This window comes from Euprymna scolopes, chromosome 2 (genome assembly GCF_053919585.1).
Source record: "Euprymna scolopes isolate OS-2025 chromosome 2, ASM5391958v1, whole genome shotgun sequence".
NCBI classification, from domain to species: domain Eukaryota; kingdom Metazoa; phylum Mollusca; class Cephalopoda; order Sepiida; family Sepiolidae; genus Euprymna; species Euprymna scolopes.
Genome location: NC_136483.1, coordinates 31,137,023 through 31,158,118, shown reverse-complemented (window position 1 = coordinate 31,158,118; position 21,096 = coordinate 31,137,023). Strand labels below are relative to the sequence as shown.

The 21,096-nt window shown below is 36.5% G+C and overlaps 5 non-coding genes across 5 annotated transcripts; all 5 read left to right on the top strand.

Annotated features, from left to right (window-relative positions):
- The first annotated feature begins 7,227 nt into the window (after positions 1-7,227).
- Positions 7,228-7,299, top strand: Trnae-cuc (transfer RNA glutamic acid (anticodon CUC)). Its single transcript has one exon. It is a non-coding gene; the product is annotated as a tRNA-Glu (tRNA).
- A 1,140-nt stretch (positions 7,300-8,439) lies between these two features.
- Positions 8,440-8,511, top strand: Trnap-agg (transfer RNA proline (anticodon AGG)). Its single transcript has one exon. It is a non-coding gene; the product is annotated as a tRNA-Pro (tRNA).
- An 8,405-nt stretch (positions 8,512-16,916) lies between these two features.
- Trnae-cuc (transfer RNA glutamic acid (anticodon CUC)) lies at positions 16,917-16,988 on the top strand. The gene has a single exon. It is a non-coding gene; the product is annotated as a tRNA-Glu (tRNA).
- A 1,573-nt stretch (positions 16,989-18,561) lies between these two features.
- Trnap-ugg (transfer RNA proline (anticodon UGG)) lies at positions 18,562-18,633 on the top strand. The gene has a single exon. It is a non-coding gene; the product is annotated as a tRNA-Pro (tRNA).
- Positions 18,634-20,251: 1,618 nt separating this feature from the next.
- Trnap-agg (transfer RNA proline (anticodon AGG)) lies at positions 20,252-20,323 on the top strand. The gene has a single exon. It is a non-coding gene; the product is annotated as a tRNA-Pro (tRNA).
- Positions 20,324-21,096: the final 773 nt, after the last annotated feature.

Here is a 21,096-nt window from a genome sequence, read left to right as displayed (position 1 = left end):
GTATATATACAATAATTCATTTAACGAAGTAACATTTAATAGTTATAAGCATATTTATCATTCGGCACTAAAAGATAGTGGATATAAAAACGTAGATACTAAATATAAATAAGCTAATATTAACGAGGGTAGATCTAGAAATCATAATAGGAAAGTGATTTGGTTTTCACCTCCCTTTAATATTATGTTAAAAACAAAATTTGGTAATAAATATTTACAACTTATAAATAAGCATTTCCCACCAGGAAATGCATTGCATAATATGTTTAATATAAATACTTAAATATTAAGCTATAGCTGTTGGGATAGCTTGGAAAGAAATACGCAAAAATTTAATAATATATTAAAGACTGGTAACAATGAAACTAGAAATATAAAGAAAAATAAGGTTATTAACAATTGCAAGTGTCGAATACCTAAGCAGTGTCCTTTAAATAATGAATGTTTAACCCCTTCAGTCGTATACCAGTCAAAAATATTCATAGAAGAAAATCCAAGAGAAGAACAAATTTCATAGGAAGTACCCAAATGAAAATTAAGAATACATTTTATGGGCATACACGTTCGATGAATAATCAAACGTATGAAAAGGATACATCGTTATCGATGCATTGGAAATTAGTTCGGGAAAACAAGACACAAAAGTTAGAGTGAACAATTATTAAAAATGCTAATGCATGACACTCACTACACTCACCGTGTTTTATGCCTTTCTGAAAAAACTTGAAATAACGAGATTTTAAGGACCGAGACAAAGTATTGAACATTAAACAAGAGACTGCTATTTCCTGCAAACGCTTTAAAATACACGCACTTAAGAAATTATAAATTGACGATTATAAATAATTATTGACTGTAACTACCCAAAAAGAAAAAGAAAACCTGTCCCATGACCCAGCTCACCCCATATAAAACGAGGAATAATCAAGGTTTTTTGGGGGGCTCTTTTAATTATATAATTGAATATATTAATAAATACTGTTGTATATCTTTTGAACATATAGAATTGCTAATCCTGCTAAATACCTAGAAAAACACATGTAAATTGTGCGACAAAAAATAGTTACCAACATAATTATTAGTCTTTTTTTAATGAATTTTTCAGCACACTTATATATATATATATATATATATATATATATATATATATATATATATATATATATATATATACTTTTGTAAGATATATTAAGTGTGCAATGTAAAAGAAAAAAAATATAGTATATCTGGACGTTGGATAGATACAATTTTGAACCTATGTATGATATTTGGTCTGCGTAATGATTCATAAGTGATCTAGGAATAAAGAATAAACACTCTTATATGAATGTGTTAGTACATCAAATGCGAAAGATTTATAATTGCTTTGAAAATAACATACGAAGTTTTATTCATAATCATTAATAATATGTAAATACGGTTGAAATTTTTAATATACGTATATATATATATATATATATATATATATATATATATGCTGTAACAAAGTAGATATTGTTTTTATTTATTTTATTTAATTATAAGTGTATAGTTAGATGCATCTGTTAAACGTGTATATATGTGTAGATGTCTCTTCATCTGTATATGTATAAATAAATAGAAGGTTCTTTGTGTTTACACATACATGTGTGCGTGCGTGTGTGTGCGTGTGTGCGTGTGTGTGTATGTTTGGGCAATTTTTTAGTAAATCATTTTATATAAATTTTCACGCGATATTATAATTTGTTATATTTTTTAACAACAAAACTCTTAACTTTTTAAATTATTACTCTCACACATATATATATATATATATATATATATATATATATATATATATATATATATATATATATATATATATTGTATAATATATACAGGAATTTACATTTATATCGGTAGTCGGTACCGACGGTTTCAAGCCCGGTAGTTGAGGACTGCTCTTAATGTCAGCCTCAGGCTCTCTTCAGCCGATGAGAGTCGGCTGAAGAGAGCCTGAGGTGGACATTAAGAGCAGTCCTCAACTACCGGGCTTGAAACCGTCGGTACCGACTACCGATATAAATGTAAATTCCTGTATATATTATACAAAAAATATATTGCTCTTATTTCGAGAAAGGTTTTTTCCCTAATAATAGAGCACTGTATGGGATTTCTTTTTCTACAAAAAAGTACAAGTATATATATATATATATATATATATATATACATATATATATATATATATATATATATATATATATATATATATATATATATATAAAGTGACCATTATTACCCTGTCTTTCTCGTTAAATATAATCTCAAAACTCTATTTAACCCCGCCCTCTAATTCTGGTAGTCATCCTGAAATGAATACTGGAATACAAGTTTTGTATTTTAAGTGTATTTTTCCAGCGATATCCATAATTTAAGAATTAAAGGCTTGCTGGAAAAGTAATGACCTGAACTGTGTAGTGTGGCTATGTGATATTTGCCCTTTAGGTCGCACATGAAAGGAATAATCTATCATCAGGAGCCTATTTCTGATGCTTGATGACGTTAAACGGGAAATTAAAATATAATGTACGCACATATGTAGCCGTTTTTTGTATAAATGAATTATATATATATATATATATTAGAAATGGTAATTCATAAAAACCTGAAGAAAGGGCTCAATACTGTTGTAGAGCAAATATGCGTTTTATTTTTTATTACCTATTTTTCTGTTAAGTTACATTATTGTTTCGGCTATACGACTGTTTTTTTTTTGCCCGTCATGTAGCTTCCTCAGACTTTTACAGAAATGTTCGTTTATGGTGGAATGAAATGAGTGGTGTCAGGGGAGTGGCGCGAGAGAAAAGTGGAAAAAGAGGAAGGGAACAAGGGGGAGATGTAGGAGGGGGTGCTTGGTATGTCGGTAATGTTTTAGTTTTGGAGTTTAAGGACATTAGATGGTTGTGGGGGTTCTGGGAAGTTCATCTCTGGTGTGGCTGAGGGCATAGGCATACATGACGGGGGGAGATATGTGGGGGGTAGGAGTAGGAGGTTATTTTAGATTTCGAGTCCTAAGGTTAAGGTTGTTGGCGCCTCGTTGGTGAGATGATTTCTTGATATTTGATTTTTATTTGTTGTTAAGTGCTTGGAGAGGGTTAGCTTGCGGCCGTACGCGTGAGCACACACATGCGTACATACACACACATATACTCAAAGAAACGCTCATCTGTGCACATACATCTCCGCCTAGGCATGCAAACACATGCACGTGTTCGTACATGCATGCATATACACCCGCGCTGCTCCCGCTGACCCCAAATTTTCCTTAAGGTGTTAAATTGAGTATGTGCGGTTATTGTTTTGGTTTTTTTTTGTTTTAGTTTTTATTTTTCCAATTTTTTATAAGAAGTTTTAACATTTTTTTTATTTTCGCTTATTCTTTATTTTCACACATCCGGGCAACGCCAGGTACCCCCGCTAGTATGTGTGCGTATGTGTTTATGTTTGTGTGTTTGTATGTCTTGAAAAAACCTTCGACAGAGGCAATGGTACCAAACCGGTATCGTTTATAACCTCGACTTTTCGGACAACAAATATCGAAAAATTTGCCAAAAACATCAATTCGTTCATCCTCAACTGGTCGGTTTTCTACTGGGAGAGGTCGTTTTTTTTTCGTTTTTTTTTTTTTTTTTTTTGCGTCGCCATTTTTTGCAAGTCATCGTATCGTCGTATCGGTTTGATTGACTTTTCTTAATCTCAACGTTATGAACTTCCGGTCGGACAATTGAGAATCGGTAACGCGTCAGGTTTTCTTACACTTTCTTTTCCGCCTTCGCGTCATGGGTTCGAGCCTGGCTGCCTATTACCACTTTTTTAAACACCTCTCTCCATCTTGCCCCCCTTGCTACTACCATTTTTTTAACACCTCGCCTCCCCGTAACGAGTTCGAGCACTTTTTTTGTCTCTTTCACATATTTACAAACACCCGGGCAACGCCGGGCATCAACGATAGTTTTATATAAAATTAACTTTCTCTAAACTTAACATTCGGTTTATTTCAGCAAAAGTCGTTTTTCTTCAGTTCGCACTAAAACATATTTTCAAAATAAAATTTTTAAAAGTCGGTTTACTATGTGAGTAAATGCTTTAAAAATTAGTGCAAATGTACTTATTCTGCGCAGCATGAAGTGTCCTCAGTGGCAGACAAAAAAGAAAACGAATAAAGAAAAAGGAAAAATCATTATTGCTCCTAATTATATGTTGACAATTTGGTGCATTAACAATAGTTCTCGTCATCTCATATGCAAATTCTGGTTTGAAATAAAAAGCTTGGTTTTCAAAGAATGGAATAAATTTTATCAATGAGCTTTGACAGCGATGTGTCGAACATAGAGTTAGGAGTTTTCTCAGGAGTTTGTAAAATTAAACCCCAGAACTTAGTTGCAAGAACAGAATTGTTAATCTATTTGAGAAAGTGCACAATAATTAACAATTAATTATTTACCCACAAAAACGATTGTTATTAAAAAAAAAAAATAACTGGCAAAAATATAATGAATGATGGTTTATTAGTCCCGGTCGAAATTTCCAAATTTAAATATGGCTGCCATGACAGGATGGACATTTTCTATGTAATAGATTTATTTTAACAAATTAAAATATAAAAAAAACTGAACGTATGAGCAGTTTTTTTTATGAAATTCAACCGAAAAACACTCAAAATAATTCTTGCCTGCTAAACAAAAACTTCTTAGTAATTAAATAATGAACCCACGTTTGATTTTTACATATTAATCACTAAATATTTGACTTGAAAAATATTTGTATCATATGTAATTGACGACAATATGTTTTATGGGGCGAGTGAGATTAAAATTTAATATAAATAAGTTTTTCGAGACTCTGGCTTTGTTATAAGCATGCGTAGCTTGGTTGGTAGACTATCATACTTTTACGAGATATATTCTAGTAAACTTATCTGAGTGTCGGGGGTTCAAGTCCCCATGTTGGCATAGAGCATTTTATTCACGTTCATTAGATTTAGTAATTATAATTTTGTATCGTCCACATAAAGAATTTGTTACCATCGACATAGTTCATATATATTTTTGTTTTGTTACCTACGCTTCTTTTTTCACTTTTGATTTAATCGTAGAAAAGTGCTAAGTTATATCCAACTTTTATTTACAGTTATTACCAAACTTTGCAGGTCATTTTACATGGCGGTCTCCTATAAGATATGATTTCAAAACAGGGTGACCTCAACCGAGGAGTGCTATATATTTATATGTTATGAAAATATAGGGGTTTCGACATCAACTTATTTAATAAACTAGCAGGGGTACCCGGTGTTGCCCGAGTGTTTGTTTCCGGGACGGGGGAGGGGAGTTTTAAAAAATGTTATGATAGGTAAGTAGGAAGGATCAAACCCGGAGTCATGAGTAAAAGTAGGAAAATAAAGGGTGAAAAAAAACAAAAACATCTGCAACGTTAACAGTTCGGCCACCAAGAAAAGTCCATTCCAGTTGTTTAGGAAAAAAAAAAAAAAGAAAACGACTACGGTGGGTCGGCGCGAACGTGAAAATATAATGCGAATTGTCCAGCACGCTAACCACTACGCCACAGAGCACTGCAGCTTAGTTTAGTGATTTTAAATAACTTCACATGAAAGAACTACGAAGCCAAACCGGTGTTCTCTTCTCAACTGTTCCTTGTGAACGATCCCCAAACGGTGTTAAGTGGTGGCAGGGGGAGGAGGAATTTATTAGAGAGAAAATATTTTTACCACTTTCATTGATCTTAACCGATTTTGGCCGTGACTTCTCAGCAGAAAAAGTATAGAAATCTAAGATTATCGAGGAATTTGAGAAATAATAAGCCTATAACACACCTCAGATATTGTTCTGCCGTTTGTGCATATTATATTTGCATGAAATATCTTGATTTCTAATCCTATTAATGTCAAAATCAGCGGGAAAAATGAGTTCATTTTATTTATATAGATAGAATAGAAGATAGATAGAAGAAGAAGAAGAAGATAGAAGAAGAAGATAGAAGAGAAGATAAATAAATTGACTTCTTTAAAGAAAGAGAATGTCGAAAACCCTGGTTTTTTTTTGTTTGAAAACAGACTTTAATAAGTCCATGAACAATAAGAACATGAAAAACTTAGATGAAAATATAAAAGATAAATCAATCAAGTATCTTTTCTTTTTTCTTTTTTTTTTTTTTGAAGAAAATAAAATTTTAAGATTTTTAGGGATTATTTTTATTTTTATTTTATTTTGGGAGATATATTTACAGAAAAATAGAAAAAGTCGATGGTTTGCCCCTTTATAGACATGCACCCAATATTATGTTAAAAAATTAATAACAACTGAAAGAAAGTTCACTATTGTGTGAACAAAGGAAAAATATAATTATTCATTTGTTAATAATGATTATTATATTTTTTTTAAAATAAAAACATAATAAGGGATTTTTATTAACCTGCGTCGAAATTACCGAATTCATATATGGCAATCATAACGGGTATGAATTTTCTATTTAAACAAAGTTAGTATTCAATCAATTTGCATGAGTTAACAATTTTTTTAAAAAACACTAAAAAAAAATGCATTGCATGCTCACCAACACAAAAACTATCAAACATTCGAAAAATGCTTAACAAACTTGTGATTTTTAAAATAATCACTAAATAGTTTGAGTAACATTCGTATCAAATGTATTTGATAACGAATGTATTTTATGTAACGAATGTATTTTATGTAACGAATGTATTTTATATAACGAATGTATTTTATGTAACGAATGTATTTTATGTAACGAATGAAATTCAAATTCAATAAAAAGTTTACTTTCAGCAGCCGCGTAACTTTCGCTTCCCTTATTTGGTCCTTTAATCCTCACAAAGAGGAAGAAATTGCTGCTTTCTGCGTCCAAATCTATTATATCTAACAACTATCTTCGAGAAGTTCTTTTGACCTTATAGTAATAAATTTAAGCTTCTTACATTAAGTAGCTTCATGTCTTGTTTTGAGCGATTCTTATAAAAATTGTTTGGGGTATATATTCGCAGTAAATATTATTGTTTTAGTAAGCCTACATAGTTCAGTCGGTTAAGCATCAGATTTTAATGAGTCAGCCTCTGGTAGCGCTATCTAAGCTGCAGAAAATCAAATCAGCAGTTCAGTGGCAGGCATTAACTGATAAAGAGACGAGATGCTTAATCATGATTTAAATCGTTCTTTATGATACGGCGTAGCAGATTCCCAAGTGGTCTAGTGGTTAGGATTCCGCGCTCTCACCGCGGCGGCCGGGGTTCGATTCCCCGCTTGGGAAACTTTTTTTTTTCTAACTCTCAAATTTGTGAACTGACATCTCGGCAAACTGTTACAGTCTTTATTAAACTACATCTGAAGGCAACAAGCTGTGACTCAAGGCTGAAACGTGTATCTGTATGTAGCCATCCGTAGTAGACCATCAACAAACTAAATTCTCTCCCTATCTGGGATGAGGGTAATGGCTGATAGGGTGCACCACTTTGGGATGGGACGAATCGTATTCGTTTGCAACAATAAAGAGGTTGATAGTTCGATTTAACTACTGTTGACTAAGCCGTATATAGACTGGCATAAAATGTTATGAACCTTTGTGAATTGAGTATTTGTTTACCCACTTCCCCTGGCAAGGATTTTGGCGTAGTCGATAAAGTAAAGTCGTAAAATTTCATTGTAACTTACATTGGAGATTGTATGCTCAATAGTGAGTGCGGTCGATACTCAAAATACAATTTCGAATTACTTGGGATTTCTACCCGGTCATGACTGACGGAACAAATGCATGTTAACCCCGTGGATTATATCGATGCACATTTCCAAGTTCGACAGAAAGATTCCCGAGTTTGACAAGATACACCTAAAGAAGATCGGAGGTCAAATCTACCGAAACATTGTGAGAGTAACATTCTGTATAAGAACCGTAACTCTAATTACACTTAAAATGAGAACAGTAGTCCAAGAATCTAAACGATAAGAATAATCAATTCTCATCTCAAAAATTCTGAAACACGTGTTTAGGACATAGTGTACATGTGGCGGTTGTGTGTGAACTTTTGTGAGCGCGAACTGAGTATTCGTTACGACCCCCCCCCCACTTGACCTTAAATGAAAGGGAGTCGTAACGTTGTGTTCGCTACGTGTCTTGTCTCTGCCTCACTGGACTTACTCCTCTGGGATTTTGCTTCACGATTTTTCATTTTCTTTGTTGTTTTATTGGAAATTAGTATTTAGCACTGGCTCGTTAATAAATTTGTTTCGAATGAACGCAATTGTATTTTGTACATCTGTAGATCGTAAAACACACAACGTCTTCAAATAAGACTAATTGCATTTAATTAAGTTTGTTTCTGACTGTCATTTAATTACATTCAAAATTAAACCAATCGATCAAATACTACTAAACCAAGATAGGTTGTCAGCTGGCTCGTTGGTCTAGGGGTATGATTCTCGCTTAGGGTGCGAGAGGTCCCGGGTTCAAATCCCGGACGAGCCCAACAACTTTTTGAAAAACTTCTTTAAAAAAAAAGGTTTATGTGGAACATATTTGTCATAATTCCATATCTATCTTTATTCACGAGCATTGTTTAATTATGTATTAAAACGAATTATTATGTCGTATGAATCCGAAGATACTATTGTTGGCATTGGTTTCCCTGATAATTCTTAGTCATAATTCTTTTTAGAAAGACATCAAGTACTTACAGGAGGGACCACCTGAGTATTCTTATTTACCTGCCTCTCCACGATGGCAGAGTTAGACACAAGGTCAGTTGTTAATGTGCAAAAATGCACAATACATAATGTAAGAAAAATATGAATATGTAAATTAATGTTTGACTAGCGAGGCCACCCGGTTTTTCCTGGTTTTAAAATACGCTTAAATATATTTTAATTAATGTAGATTTCGTATTTATCATAAAAAACTAATTCTCTATTGAATATTTTATATTTATATTTTTATAAATTTGAGTTATTTTTGTGTATTGATATTCATATAAAAACAGACTTTTTTCTATTGGCATTTAATTGCTTCCCCAGAAAGGAAAATGTGACATAAGGTCGTTTTTAATGTGGGGGTGGGAAATCAGCTCCCTAAAAGAAGGGCAAAAGGGGCACTCTGTTTAGAACAAAAAATAATGATTGCCTCCGTATAGAGGGCTCCCTCTACACTGACCAATGACAAAGTAGCACAAGTGTAGCAGCAGAACAGACACTACACCTTAATCCGACCCGATGGCCAAGAAAGAACAATAGCAAGCCCTTTTTCTATTTATTTAAAAAGAAAATGCACAATACATAATGTAAGAAAATTACAAATATGTATTTTAATGTTCTACCAGCAAGACCGCCTGATCTTGCCTGGTTCTAAAATATGTGTATGTTGTTATATATTAGTCGTGGAATTGCATTAGTGTGCAAAAGATCTAGCTAATTTGCATATAGGCCCAGAGCCCTTTTTGGGCCCGGGCGAAAAGATCAAAGTGTAGTATCTGTTCCAACAGATGCTGCAAACTATGACTAGCAAAGACCATATGTGGGGGTAACCCCACATATCTGACCTTGGTCACTGTAGGGGAAACCCTTCATACCAACAGTTACTTATCCAGCTCCCATTTCCCACCTCTCGAGAGCTGGTCCCCCCTTTCCCTCCCCCCTCCCTCCATCTCCACATTAAAAAACGGCCTTGTGCCTAATTTGCTCAGTGGGGAAGCAAATAAACCCAATCTGGCGAATTTGCATATTTTTTTAAACATTCATTTTAAATAATTCCTAAATAACTTTTTTCAGTTTTCTGATGGAATGATCATCTTTAGTTAAATATTACGTGTAATTATATTCATGCAGATATTCTACATGATTTATACTTGCATAATATTTGCGTAAAAAGTTTATAGTAAACACAAACCTCTTTCCAAATATATTTATGTACGCGTATATATATTTTTGTTTAAACATTTGCCTACCAAACTCCTCTATCAGTTATTGATCTACCGACATAAAACGTAATATATAGGATATTCGAAACCATGCGAAATTTATATTTTATTTTTACTCGGGAAAATCAGTGCAAAATTGTGAAAATTAACAAAATGGAATTTGCCAGGCTAAGGTCGAATAGTGGCAGAAGTTCATGTTTAAATTTTTAGCCTTGTCGGAAAACAGGTCTTCATAGCTCAGGCAGTAACGTCATAGGAAAACGTTTTGGTTTCGATTCTCCGTGGCGGCGCACGAGTCGGTTTTTATATCATTACTATATATTAGGTCCAATATAATATAATAATAAATACGAAATCTGCATTAATCAAAATATCATATTCAAGCGAATTTTAATACCGGGCAAAGCCGGGCGGCCTATATATATACTAATATATATATATATATATATATATATATATATATATATATATATATATATATATATATATATATATATATATGATTGTTGAGCTGGATTAAATCCGACGATATGAAATAAAATGGAGGTGGAAGGACCTGGATACTCAATAGTATCCAGGTCCTTCCACCTCCATTTTATTTCATATATATATATATATATATATATATATATATATATTATTGGCCTTGCAAGCTCACAGGAGAGACAACAAAGCAAAAAAAACAAAAAAAAACTAAGCAAAATTCATCCCAAAGCAGAAAACTGAAGTTTGCCTGCCAAGACACTATATATACAAATGTAGGCAAATTGTAACATTATTTTGGGTTTGGAAATTTAGGTTTAATTGGCAGAAAAAAATAACCATAGAATAGAATCATAATCTTCAAAAAGCCTTCAGATTTTCATATAGATTCGTCTCATAAAACCAAAGATATGAGAATCTCAATATTCAATTTGGTTACACACACACAGACACACACACACGCACACACACAGACAAACAGACAGACACACACACATACAGACACACACACACACACACACACACACACACATATATATATATATATATATATATATATATATATATATATACTACTTTTTCCCAATATTTAAAGCTCCAAATCTCAGCGAATATTGGTCAGAATTTAAGAAATGAAGGCTCGCTAGAAAGGTAATGACCTGAACTGTGTAGTGTGCTATGTGACATTTGCTCTTACGGACACACATTAAAGGGATCATCTATCATTCAGAGCCTATTTCGTGCACGTATTTAACATTTTTAGAAATGAGAAACTAATCATTAGGTTTTTACAAAACTGCCTTTAGCTTAATTTATATAATAGAAAAAAAAATAATCGAAATTTCTTATTTAAGATAAAATGGACATGTCAAAGTTGTAATTTTCTATTTAACTGTTCAATTAGATTATGAGAGGTGTTCAATAAGTAATGCCCATCACCCATTTGCTTATGTTGGGTTGACAGGAACAGACAGATGCAGGACATCGAAGGAAATGGAAAAGGAGCTGCTGGAGTACGAGAGGTATATGGTTGAACAAGGGGCCGGACCTAAGGCACGTGCCAAAAGAACCGGGGCTGGGAAAGCAGGAGCTGGAGCAGAGGAGTCGGAACTCGAGAAATGATGTGTAAATCTCTGACAAATGTTTGTGGGGTAGCGATGGAGGAGACGGTCCAGTCTTCGAAGCATGGCGCAACGGCTTTTTAGTGGAGAAACATGTTCCTTTCATGTTGTCCTCTTTGATGAACTCTGATTGTTTGGGTTGAGTGACGATGTGCGCAGGAAAATTAGAAAATGTTCATTTCTATCACACAGTTTATTCACTCGATAATTAAACATCCGGTTGTATTAATCGTTATCAAAAGAGTCTGCGTGACACCGGATATGGATTTATTAGAGTTACTATAATGCTTCCCTACGGGACAGACTTAGACACCAGAGTCGTTTTTAATGTGCAGAAAAGAAACAAAAATAAAAATTGTCTCAGTTCTGAAAGATTTCTCCTCCACTGACAGAGAACAAGAAATTGAAGTGTAGCATCTGAAGAACAGATACTACACTCTGAGGTATTAAATCTTTTATTCAGGTTAAAAAATACAATATAAATTAAACATGAACAAAACATTTAGGCACAAGGCCAACTCAATAATTGTTGATAACTGAACAAACCAATGGTTGAACACATCCATCAGAAGAGGAAGAAACATAGGCGACAGCCTCAAATACAGTTCGTATGGCAGACCATCGAGTTCCGGCGCAGTAAAAACCTCCCGCTCTGTCACCCAGCCCTCACAATTAGCCGCTCTAGCCACTTCGAGGCGGGGAGAGTCGGCCAAATAGTCGCTAAACTTGTGGACCGGAAGATCGGGCTGCTGCATGAAACGCTCCTCGAAATGCTCGAAACCCCTTGTAGATCTCCCGAGGCGATTCCAAGCAGCATCCACCAGGATGTTTGCCAACTTACTTGTCTGAGTTTCACTTAGAAATCTTGCGAAATACATCTGCGTCAGAGTTGATTGCTTCGTTGCCTATCTTTTTAAGTCTAGCTCTAACTACTTGACCTTTGTAACGCTCGCTTGTCTCGAGCACAAGATCCTGTTTAGCTAGTTCCCAACTAACCCTATCACCTTCCCTATAACGCAGGCTAGCTTCTGCTCTAGCTGCTTCTTTGTCTCGGTCTTATCTAGTGCAAGGCGCTGGGCATACTTGACGGAGAGTCTTCTAATCTTAGCTTTAAGACCCACCCACCACTTAATCCCAATAATCGCCTCCATTAATGCCTTTTGAATTAACTCTATTAACTTATCTCAGAAGTCTTATATCTCCAGAAGGAAGGTGTTTAACTTCCAGTACCCCGGCTAACTTAGGCCTATCTTCAGCTGAGCCATTACTAGTTTATTGTCCGTCTGGCCTAGCCAACTGCATGTAGGACAAGATAAGAAATCTACGTCGCCTCTCCTAACTAAAATCCTGTCCAAATAGGTATTCGGATAGGAGGAAACACTATTGGTTCATGTCCACATCTCCCGCTCTGGATACTCTACCCGAAATCTGTCGACCAGATTGCATCTAGCCATCAATTCAGCGAGGCTGGACTCGCATCTCTCAGACCCTCTAGCTTCGCGTCCTATCTATCTCAGGGTATAAGATGGCATTTCAATCCCCCATTAGCACTACTCGCTTCCAAAACACTACGAACGCATCGAGCTGACCGAAGAATGAGACCCTCTCGCAAGCGGTGCTGGGCGCATAAACCGCGATCACCAAAACAGAATCTTTTATGGCAACATCGGTTACGACTAGCCTGCCCTCTGCATCTCTATAAATAACGTCGACTGTCGAAGACAGTGTACGTTTACCAGCAAGGAAACTCCCGCTCCCCGCGAGCTGCTATATGCTGAGAAAACGTCAAAATTTCGGGCCAACACCTGACACAGAAGAAACGAAATGCGTCTCCTGAATCACAGCCACATCTACTCCCAGGGACAAGAGGCCGTGCCGGAGGCGAACCACCTGGCCAAATGATCAGACTAGCATTCAGACTAGTCAAATTCAAAGTCATGGTACCTACCTTTAAGACGTGTCGCAGTCAGCTCCGAAGTCAGCCGGCGAAAGGACGCCATGCTCAAGATGGTCAGGTTTTTCATGTCCTGACTTTCTCTCACAATGCTACCGACGTCCAAAGGAAGTCAGTTTAAGCGCCATATAGAATGAATCAACATTGGGACCATTCCTTTGCATTGCTTTGACAGTTCGCCCAGGGAAGGATCATTTTTCTTAATAAATTCCATTCTCAGAACGGCCTCTTCAGCGGCCTCCAGAATTGTCCATGTCGGTCTTTCAGGTCTCTCGAACCCTGACGAAAGTTGTTAGAAGTGGGGCGTCCGGGAAATTAGAAGTTACATGAACGTCTTTTCCTGCAAAGGTTTAATTTTTTTCTCTGCCAGTGTGGTAAATCCATTGTCACAAAACACAGTCCCTTCCTTGTTCTTGTTGGAGTAAGTCCGTGAGCGGTAGAAGCCGTTCTCTCTCCTTCTCGGGTTGATTCTTTTCTTTCTGTGCTGGTGGCTCAGTTTGCATTTATGTGGAGACAGGTGTTGGTGTGATATCTGGTGTTTATGTGGTGTCTAGTTTAGGGTGGCAGTGAGTTGTGTTATTGTTGGGGGTGGTGTATGCTCACAGATGGTGGGGGTCATCTTTTCTTCCCCTTTCATGCTTTTGTTTTTCTGTTTCTTTCTTTCGGCCTGTTGTTGTGGAGGCTGCTTTTGCGGAGGCTACTGTTGTTGTTGCTACCTCGATTGTTGGGTTGGATGTGGGACGGTGGCGGATGGGGTTGTGGCCGTCCGTTTCTGGCCCGTCATCATGCTTCATTGCTTCCCCTTGGCCTTCTGCGCAGTTTTGGATTTTATCATTGCAGGGTTAGTGCTGGGGTTGCTGAAGTGGTGACGGCTTGATTGGACTTTGGCACTGGGGCTGTCTTGCGGGTTGGACTACCTTTGGTGTCGGTTGAGTTGGAGCTGACTTTTTGGGGCAGCTCTTAGCCACATGGTCCTGCTTATGGCAGAACCAGCAGTGCGGACGACGGCCCTTCACCACTATCCTCATGCTGACGCCTTTGAAGGCCAGCAGCGCTGGTATCGCCAGGAAGCCTTCTTTCTTCAGCCTTATGGCCAATATGTAGCAGCTCAGGTGTATACCGGTTTTCGACCGTGCCGGGGCCACTTGTTCTACCTCTCCAAACTGGCTGAAGAGGGATCCCTGCGGGTATTTCAGTTGGTACATTGAATAACTGCACTCGACTTCTTCTCGTCCTAATATTTGGGCATTACTTTGACTCCCCCATGCTTGATTTGCTGGTGGGAAAGTCTCTCCGCATCCTCCTTCGTGGGTATGAGGGTGTCCCACATGGCGAAGCTCCTTTGGTACACGTATAGTGTAGGAATGTTCAGTTGGTGAAGGAGCCCCACCATGTTTTCCTTTTTCATCTCTAGGAGGCGGTTTTCTGGTATGTTGGAGGTGACGAGGGACATGACTACCCTCGATCGCCTCCCAGGCGCCTGGCACTGGCTTTATTTCTGCTCCCTCTATGTATTGCCTGTACTTAGTGAAGTACAGGTCTCTATATTCTTGAGGGGACAGATGCTTCTCTGCAATCTTCCCCCATGTAAACCCTCTTGTTGGGGTTAGTATTGGTTAATTGGTGGGGTGGATCGTTTGTGGGACTGTTGCCTTTTGGGGGGCCGCATCCCCTTTCCACTGTCTTTTGGGACCGACTCTCCTTGATTGATGTTTCTTCCGGAAACAGCTCCCGTTTTGGGTTGTTGGTCTCTTGTGGAGCGTGTCCCCTTTATTGTCTTTGGAAGCATTTGCTCCTTCCTTGTTAGTGAGATCCAGGTTGTATGCCCCCTCGTTCTCATGATTTGCACTCCTTTTGGGGAGCAGCCCTCCTGGGGAGCACTGTCCCCTTTTTTGTCCTTTGTCCTTTTGGGCTAGCGCCTCTTCCTTTTTGTTGTATGAGTGCGATGCCCTGTCCGACATTGGTTTTTCTCCTCTTTGAGGGAGGCATCCTTGTGGGGGAGCTGCTGGTACATTTCTGCCTTCAGGGAGACGTCCCCTATTGATTCTTGGCCTGGGCGGTACGCCCTGTTGTGTATTGGTGTTTTAGCTTCTCTCGATGGGGAGTCATCCTCTGAGGGAGCAGTTGCTTCCATGGTGGTCCCCGGGCTGGGGGTATCCATAGTGGTAGCCCCCGGGCTGGGGTATCCGTTTTACACTCCCTGGTGTTGGTTTCCGTCTCAAATGTTGCCAAAGTGAGTGATGTGGAGACGGCGTCCATAGTGGGGAGCCGAATTTGGCGCCAAATGCGGCAAGAGGGGAAATAGAACTGAGAAAGGGAGTGAGGAAGAAAGAAAGTGTGTCCGACCCTCCTTCGCAGGAAGGTCGTAATTAACAACTCAGATCTCCCCTCGTGTGGAGAGCAAAGACAGGTAGACAAAGTGGGAGTTGCGGACAGAACGCTAACCCAAAATAGAACAAGAGCGCAGTCAGAACCTCCTTCTCAGTTCCCCTACTCTCACAACTAGGCGCGCTAGAGAGAGTCAGTTACTACACTTTGATCTTGGCCCGAGGTCAAGAGAGTAGCTGAGTCATAAAACGGGTATCCGTACGACACTAACTTAACATAAATTTTATATAAGTCTAACTTTCTCTAAAATCAACCCAAACATAATTTTCGATTTACTGCGGCAAATGTCGTTTTAGTTTAATTCGCACTAAAAATATTTTCAAAATAAAATGTAAAAAATGATTTCGAATTATAAAAGTCGGTTTGATTTTTAAATATGTGATTAAATGTCTTAAAAATTGGTGTAAATATACTTATTCTGTGCGGCATGTCCCCAGTGGCAGACAAAAAAAAGGTAAAGGAAATAATAAGAATAAAAAAAAAGAAAAAAATGGTTATTGCTTCCAGTTATATATTGACGATCACGGGCAATAGCGATACTTCTCGTAATCTCAAATGCAAATTCTTGTTTGAATTACACTTTTCTGAAGTATTGGTCCCCAAACTCTTCACGTTATTTTACATGGCCTCCTATTTTTTTTTTTCAAAACAGAGTGTCCTCAACTGAGGAAGGCTATGTGTTTATAAGTTATGACAAATCTTTTCTAACACCTATCTTTGGTAAGTTTTTGACATTATAGTAATAAATTTTAACTTCTTACATTAAGTCGCTTCATGTCTCGTCTGGAGCGATTCTCATAAAAATGTGTTGGCGGTATATATTCGCAGTGAGTATTATTGTTTTAGTGAGCCTACATAGTTCAGTCGGTAAAGCATCAAACTTTTACGAGTCAGAGTCTGGTAGCCTTTAAGAAACTGCGGAAAGTCAAATCAGCAGTTCAGTGGCAGCCATTGATAAAGAGACGAGATGCTAAATCATGATTTAAATCGTTCTTTATGATACGGCGTAGCAGATTCCCAAGTGGTCTAGTGGTTAGGATTCCGCGCTCTCACCGCGGCGGCCGGGGTTCGATTCCCCGCTTGGGAAACTTTTTTTTTTCTAACTCTCAACATTTGTGAACTGACATCTCGGCAAACTGTTACAGTCTTTATTAAAATACATCTGAAGGCAACAAGCTGTGACTCAAGGCTGAAACGTGTATCTGCATATAGCCATCCGTAGTAGACCATCAACAAACTAAATCGTCTCCCTATCTGGGATGAGGGTAATGGCTGATAGGGTGCACCTGCACCTCTTTGGGATTGGATTGATATTATTTTTTGTAACAATAAGAAGGTTGATAGTTCCAGTTAAACCACTGTTGGCTAAGGCGGACATAAACTGGCATAAAATGCTAGACTGCGCTATGAACTACTTCTGTGAGCGTGAATTGAGTATTTGTTGACCGTCTTCTCTAAGCAAGGATCCTTACCGTAAGGTAAATTTGATTATAACTTACATTGGAGATTGAATATTCAATAGAGAGTGCGGGCGATACTCAAAATACAATTTCGAATTACTTGGGATTTCTACCCGGTCATGACTGACGAAACAGGTGCATGTTAACCCCGTGGATTATATCGATGCACATTTCCGAGTTCGACAGAAAGATTCTCGTGTTTGACAAGATACACCTAAAGAAGATCGGAGGTCACATCTACCGAAATACTGTGAGAGTAACATCCTATATAAGAACAGTAACTCTAATTTCACCTAAAATGAGAACAGTAGCCCAAGAATCTAAACGATAAGAATAATCAATCCTCATCTCAAAATTTCTGAAACATAATAAGCTATCACGTGTTTGGGACATAGTGTATATATGTGGCCGTTGTGTGTGACGTTTTGTGAGTGCGAATTGAGTATTCGTTACGCCCCCCCCTCCACTTATCCTTAAAAGGCAGGGAGTCGTAACGTTGTGTTCGCTACGTGTCTTGTCTCTGCCTAACTGGTCTTACTCCTCTCTGGGATTTTGCTTCACGAGTTTTCATTTTCTTTGTTGTTTTATTGGAAATTAGTATTTAACGAATGAATGCAATTAGTTTACTTTATATGAAATCCTTTTTTTTGTTTTATTATTTTAAAAATGTTTAAAAAGAAATTCAAACGGATGGAGAAAGAAACGGAGTAGCTTACATGAGCAACTTTTAAGCTTGTTTACATCTCACCTCTGCCCCCACAACATACAAAATCTTGATATATGCTTGGCAAATATGCGAGAAATATGCTAATTTTAACCAATGAAATTTAATTTTAATATTTTTTAGTTTTAATACTCATTTTGAATAAAAATTCGAATCATCACATTTATTGTTTTTTAGTTTGTTTAAGGCAAACGAACGAACATTGAAATACAATAGCTGAGTAATTTCACAGTTTTATAGATTTGCTTATATAAAAATACAACAATTTAATACACGTAAAAAAAAAACTTTATACATGTAAAAAACAACTTTAACACATGTAAAAAAACAACTTAATACTTACAAACAATTAAGTGACGTATATTTTAGATCAAACAAATATTTTTAAAAATCTTATGTTAATCGTGTTGTATTACATAAAACTAAATTTTAAATATTACAAACAAATTTTTATTATGTGCACGCTGGTACCGATTGGCTCGTTGGTCTAGGGGTATGATTCTCGCTTTGGGTGCGAGAGGTCCCGGGTTCAAATCCCGGACGAGCCCAATATGTTTTTTTTCATTATTACATACGATTCTAGTTGAACCTATTTCGGTAAATATGAAGAATTACTCCACCCTCGAAAATTCCTTTAAAATTTCAACTCTTAAAGGTTTTCGGGGTCGCTGAAAACGAAAGTAACGTTTAAAATTACGGCATACGAGTAGTTTCCAAGGTATGAAGAAATATTAGTTTTTAGAAAGTGGGGGACGGGATCACTTTTCTATATTAATTTAACGTAAAATGAGCACCCACTTTCTTTCCACCCTCGGAAAATCCTTTAAAATTACCACTAACGTTTAAAATTTCAAGAAACAAGTAGTTTCAAAGATATAAAGTAATGCACTCACTTTATGGTCGCCCTTTTTTAGGGGGGGGGGGGGAGACTGCCGGTTTTTTTTTCGTTCTTTTTTTTTGGAGGAGGATATTCAATTATAGAACTTGTATAGTTTTTTAACAGGTGCTTATGCAGTTTAATAAACCGTTTTAACGTAAGTAATGCGCCGACATTAACGGAGCAGAAGAACTGTTTAATATTTTTCAAAAATTCTGTTTACATTTGGTGGGAGGCGGTGGAGGGGCAAGGGGGTGTGGCCGCCACCGCCTCCCACCAAATGTAAACAGAATTTTTGTAAAATATTAAACAGTCCTTCTGATCAAAACAGTTAATTAAACTGCATAAGCACCTGTTTAAAAATATACAAGTTCTATAATTGAATATCCCCTCCAAAAAAAAAAAAAAAAAGAACGAAAAACAAACAGGCAGTCCCTCCCCCTAAAAAAAAAAAAGGTGACCATAAAGTGATTTCATTTCTTCATATCTTGGAAACTACTTGTTTCTTAAATTTTTTTAAGTTATTGATAATTTAAAAGTTTTCCGAGGGTGGAAAGAAAGCCCCCCCACCTACCCCCAAAAATATCGACGCCACAAAATGGGTGCTCATTTTACATTAAATTAATATAGAAACGTGATCACCGACTTTTTAAATACTAACATTTCTTCATATCTTGGAAACTACTCGTTTGCCGTAATTTTAAACGTTATTTTCGTTTTCATCGACCCCGAAAACCTATACGAGTGGTAATTTTAAAGGAATTTTCGAGGGTGGAGTAATTCTTCATATTTACCTTCAATCATTATTTCCTTTTGATGTTATTCATAAACAAACCATAATTTCGTTTATGAAATGTTTTACAATTTTTTATAAGACGATAAAATAAGAATTGATGTAAAGAGATAAGCAGTTTAGAATAAGGATTCGTTTGATAAAATATTTGAAACAATATTTTTAAAGAAATTGATAAATAACTCCAAATAATATATACATAAAATATCATGGTTTTGTGTGTGTGCGCACGCGCGTGTGTACAACTCTCTTACAGTTCATACTACTGGACCGATCATGACCAAACCTCACACGATGATGGTTCTCTGCCTCTGGATGGGGCACACCATTTTCAAAGATTGTGAACTTCTGTAGATCGTAAAAAACACAATATCTTCAAAGAAGTCTAATTGCATTTAATTATGTTTGTATCTGACTCGACTTATAATGTCATTTAATTACATTCAAAACTGAACACATCGAACAAATAGTACTAAAATAGGACTGGTTAGCAGCTGGCTCGTTAGTCTAGGGGTATGATTCTCGCTTAGGGTGCGAGAGGTCCCGGGTTCAAATCCCGGACGAGCCCTACAACTTTTTGAAAAAAAAAAAAGATTTATGTGGAACATGTTTGTCATAATTTGATATCAATCTTTATTCGTGAGGATTGTTGAATTTTGTATTGAAACAAATTATTATCATGTCGTGTGAATCTGAAGATTCTATGGTTGGTATTGGTTTCCCCGATATTTTTTAGTCATAATTCTTTTTCGAAAGGCACTAAGTACTTACGGGGGGGGGGAGCCACGTGAATATTTACTTGCCTTCCGAAAATGGCAGATTTAGACACAAGGTCGGTTGTTAATGTGTAAAAATGCACAATACATAATGTAAGAAAAATATAAATATGTAAATTAATGTTTGACAAGCGAGACCATCCGGTTTTGCCTGGTTCTAAAATATGCTTGAATACAGTTTAATTAATGTAGATTTCTTATTTATCATTAAAACCTAATTCTCTATTGAATATTTTATATCTATGCTCTTATGAATATGAGTATTTTTTTTGTGTGTATATATATATATATATATATATATATATATATATATATATATATATCTTTTTTCATCAATTTTATAAGTTCCAAATTTTAGCGACTTTTAGTCAGAATTTAAAAAATGAAGGCTTGCTAGAAAGTTAATGACTTGAACTGTGACATTTGCCCTTAAGGTCGCTCATTTAAGGCGTCATCTATCATCAAGAACCTATTTTTGTCACTTGTATTTAACATTTAGAAATAAGCAACCAATCATTAGATTTTTACAAACTAAGGTTTTTTTTAACTGCCTTTAGCTTTATTT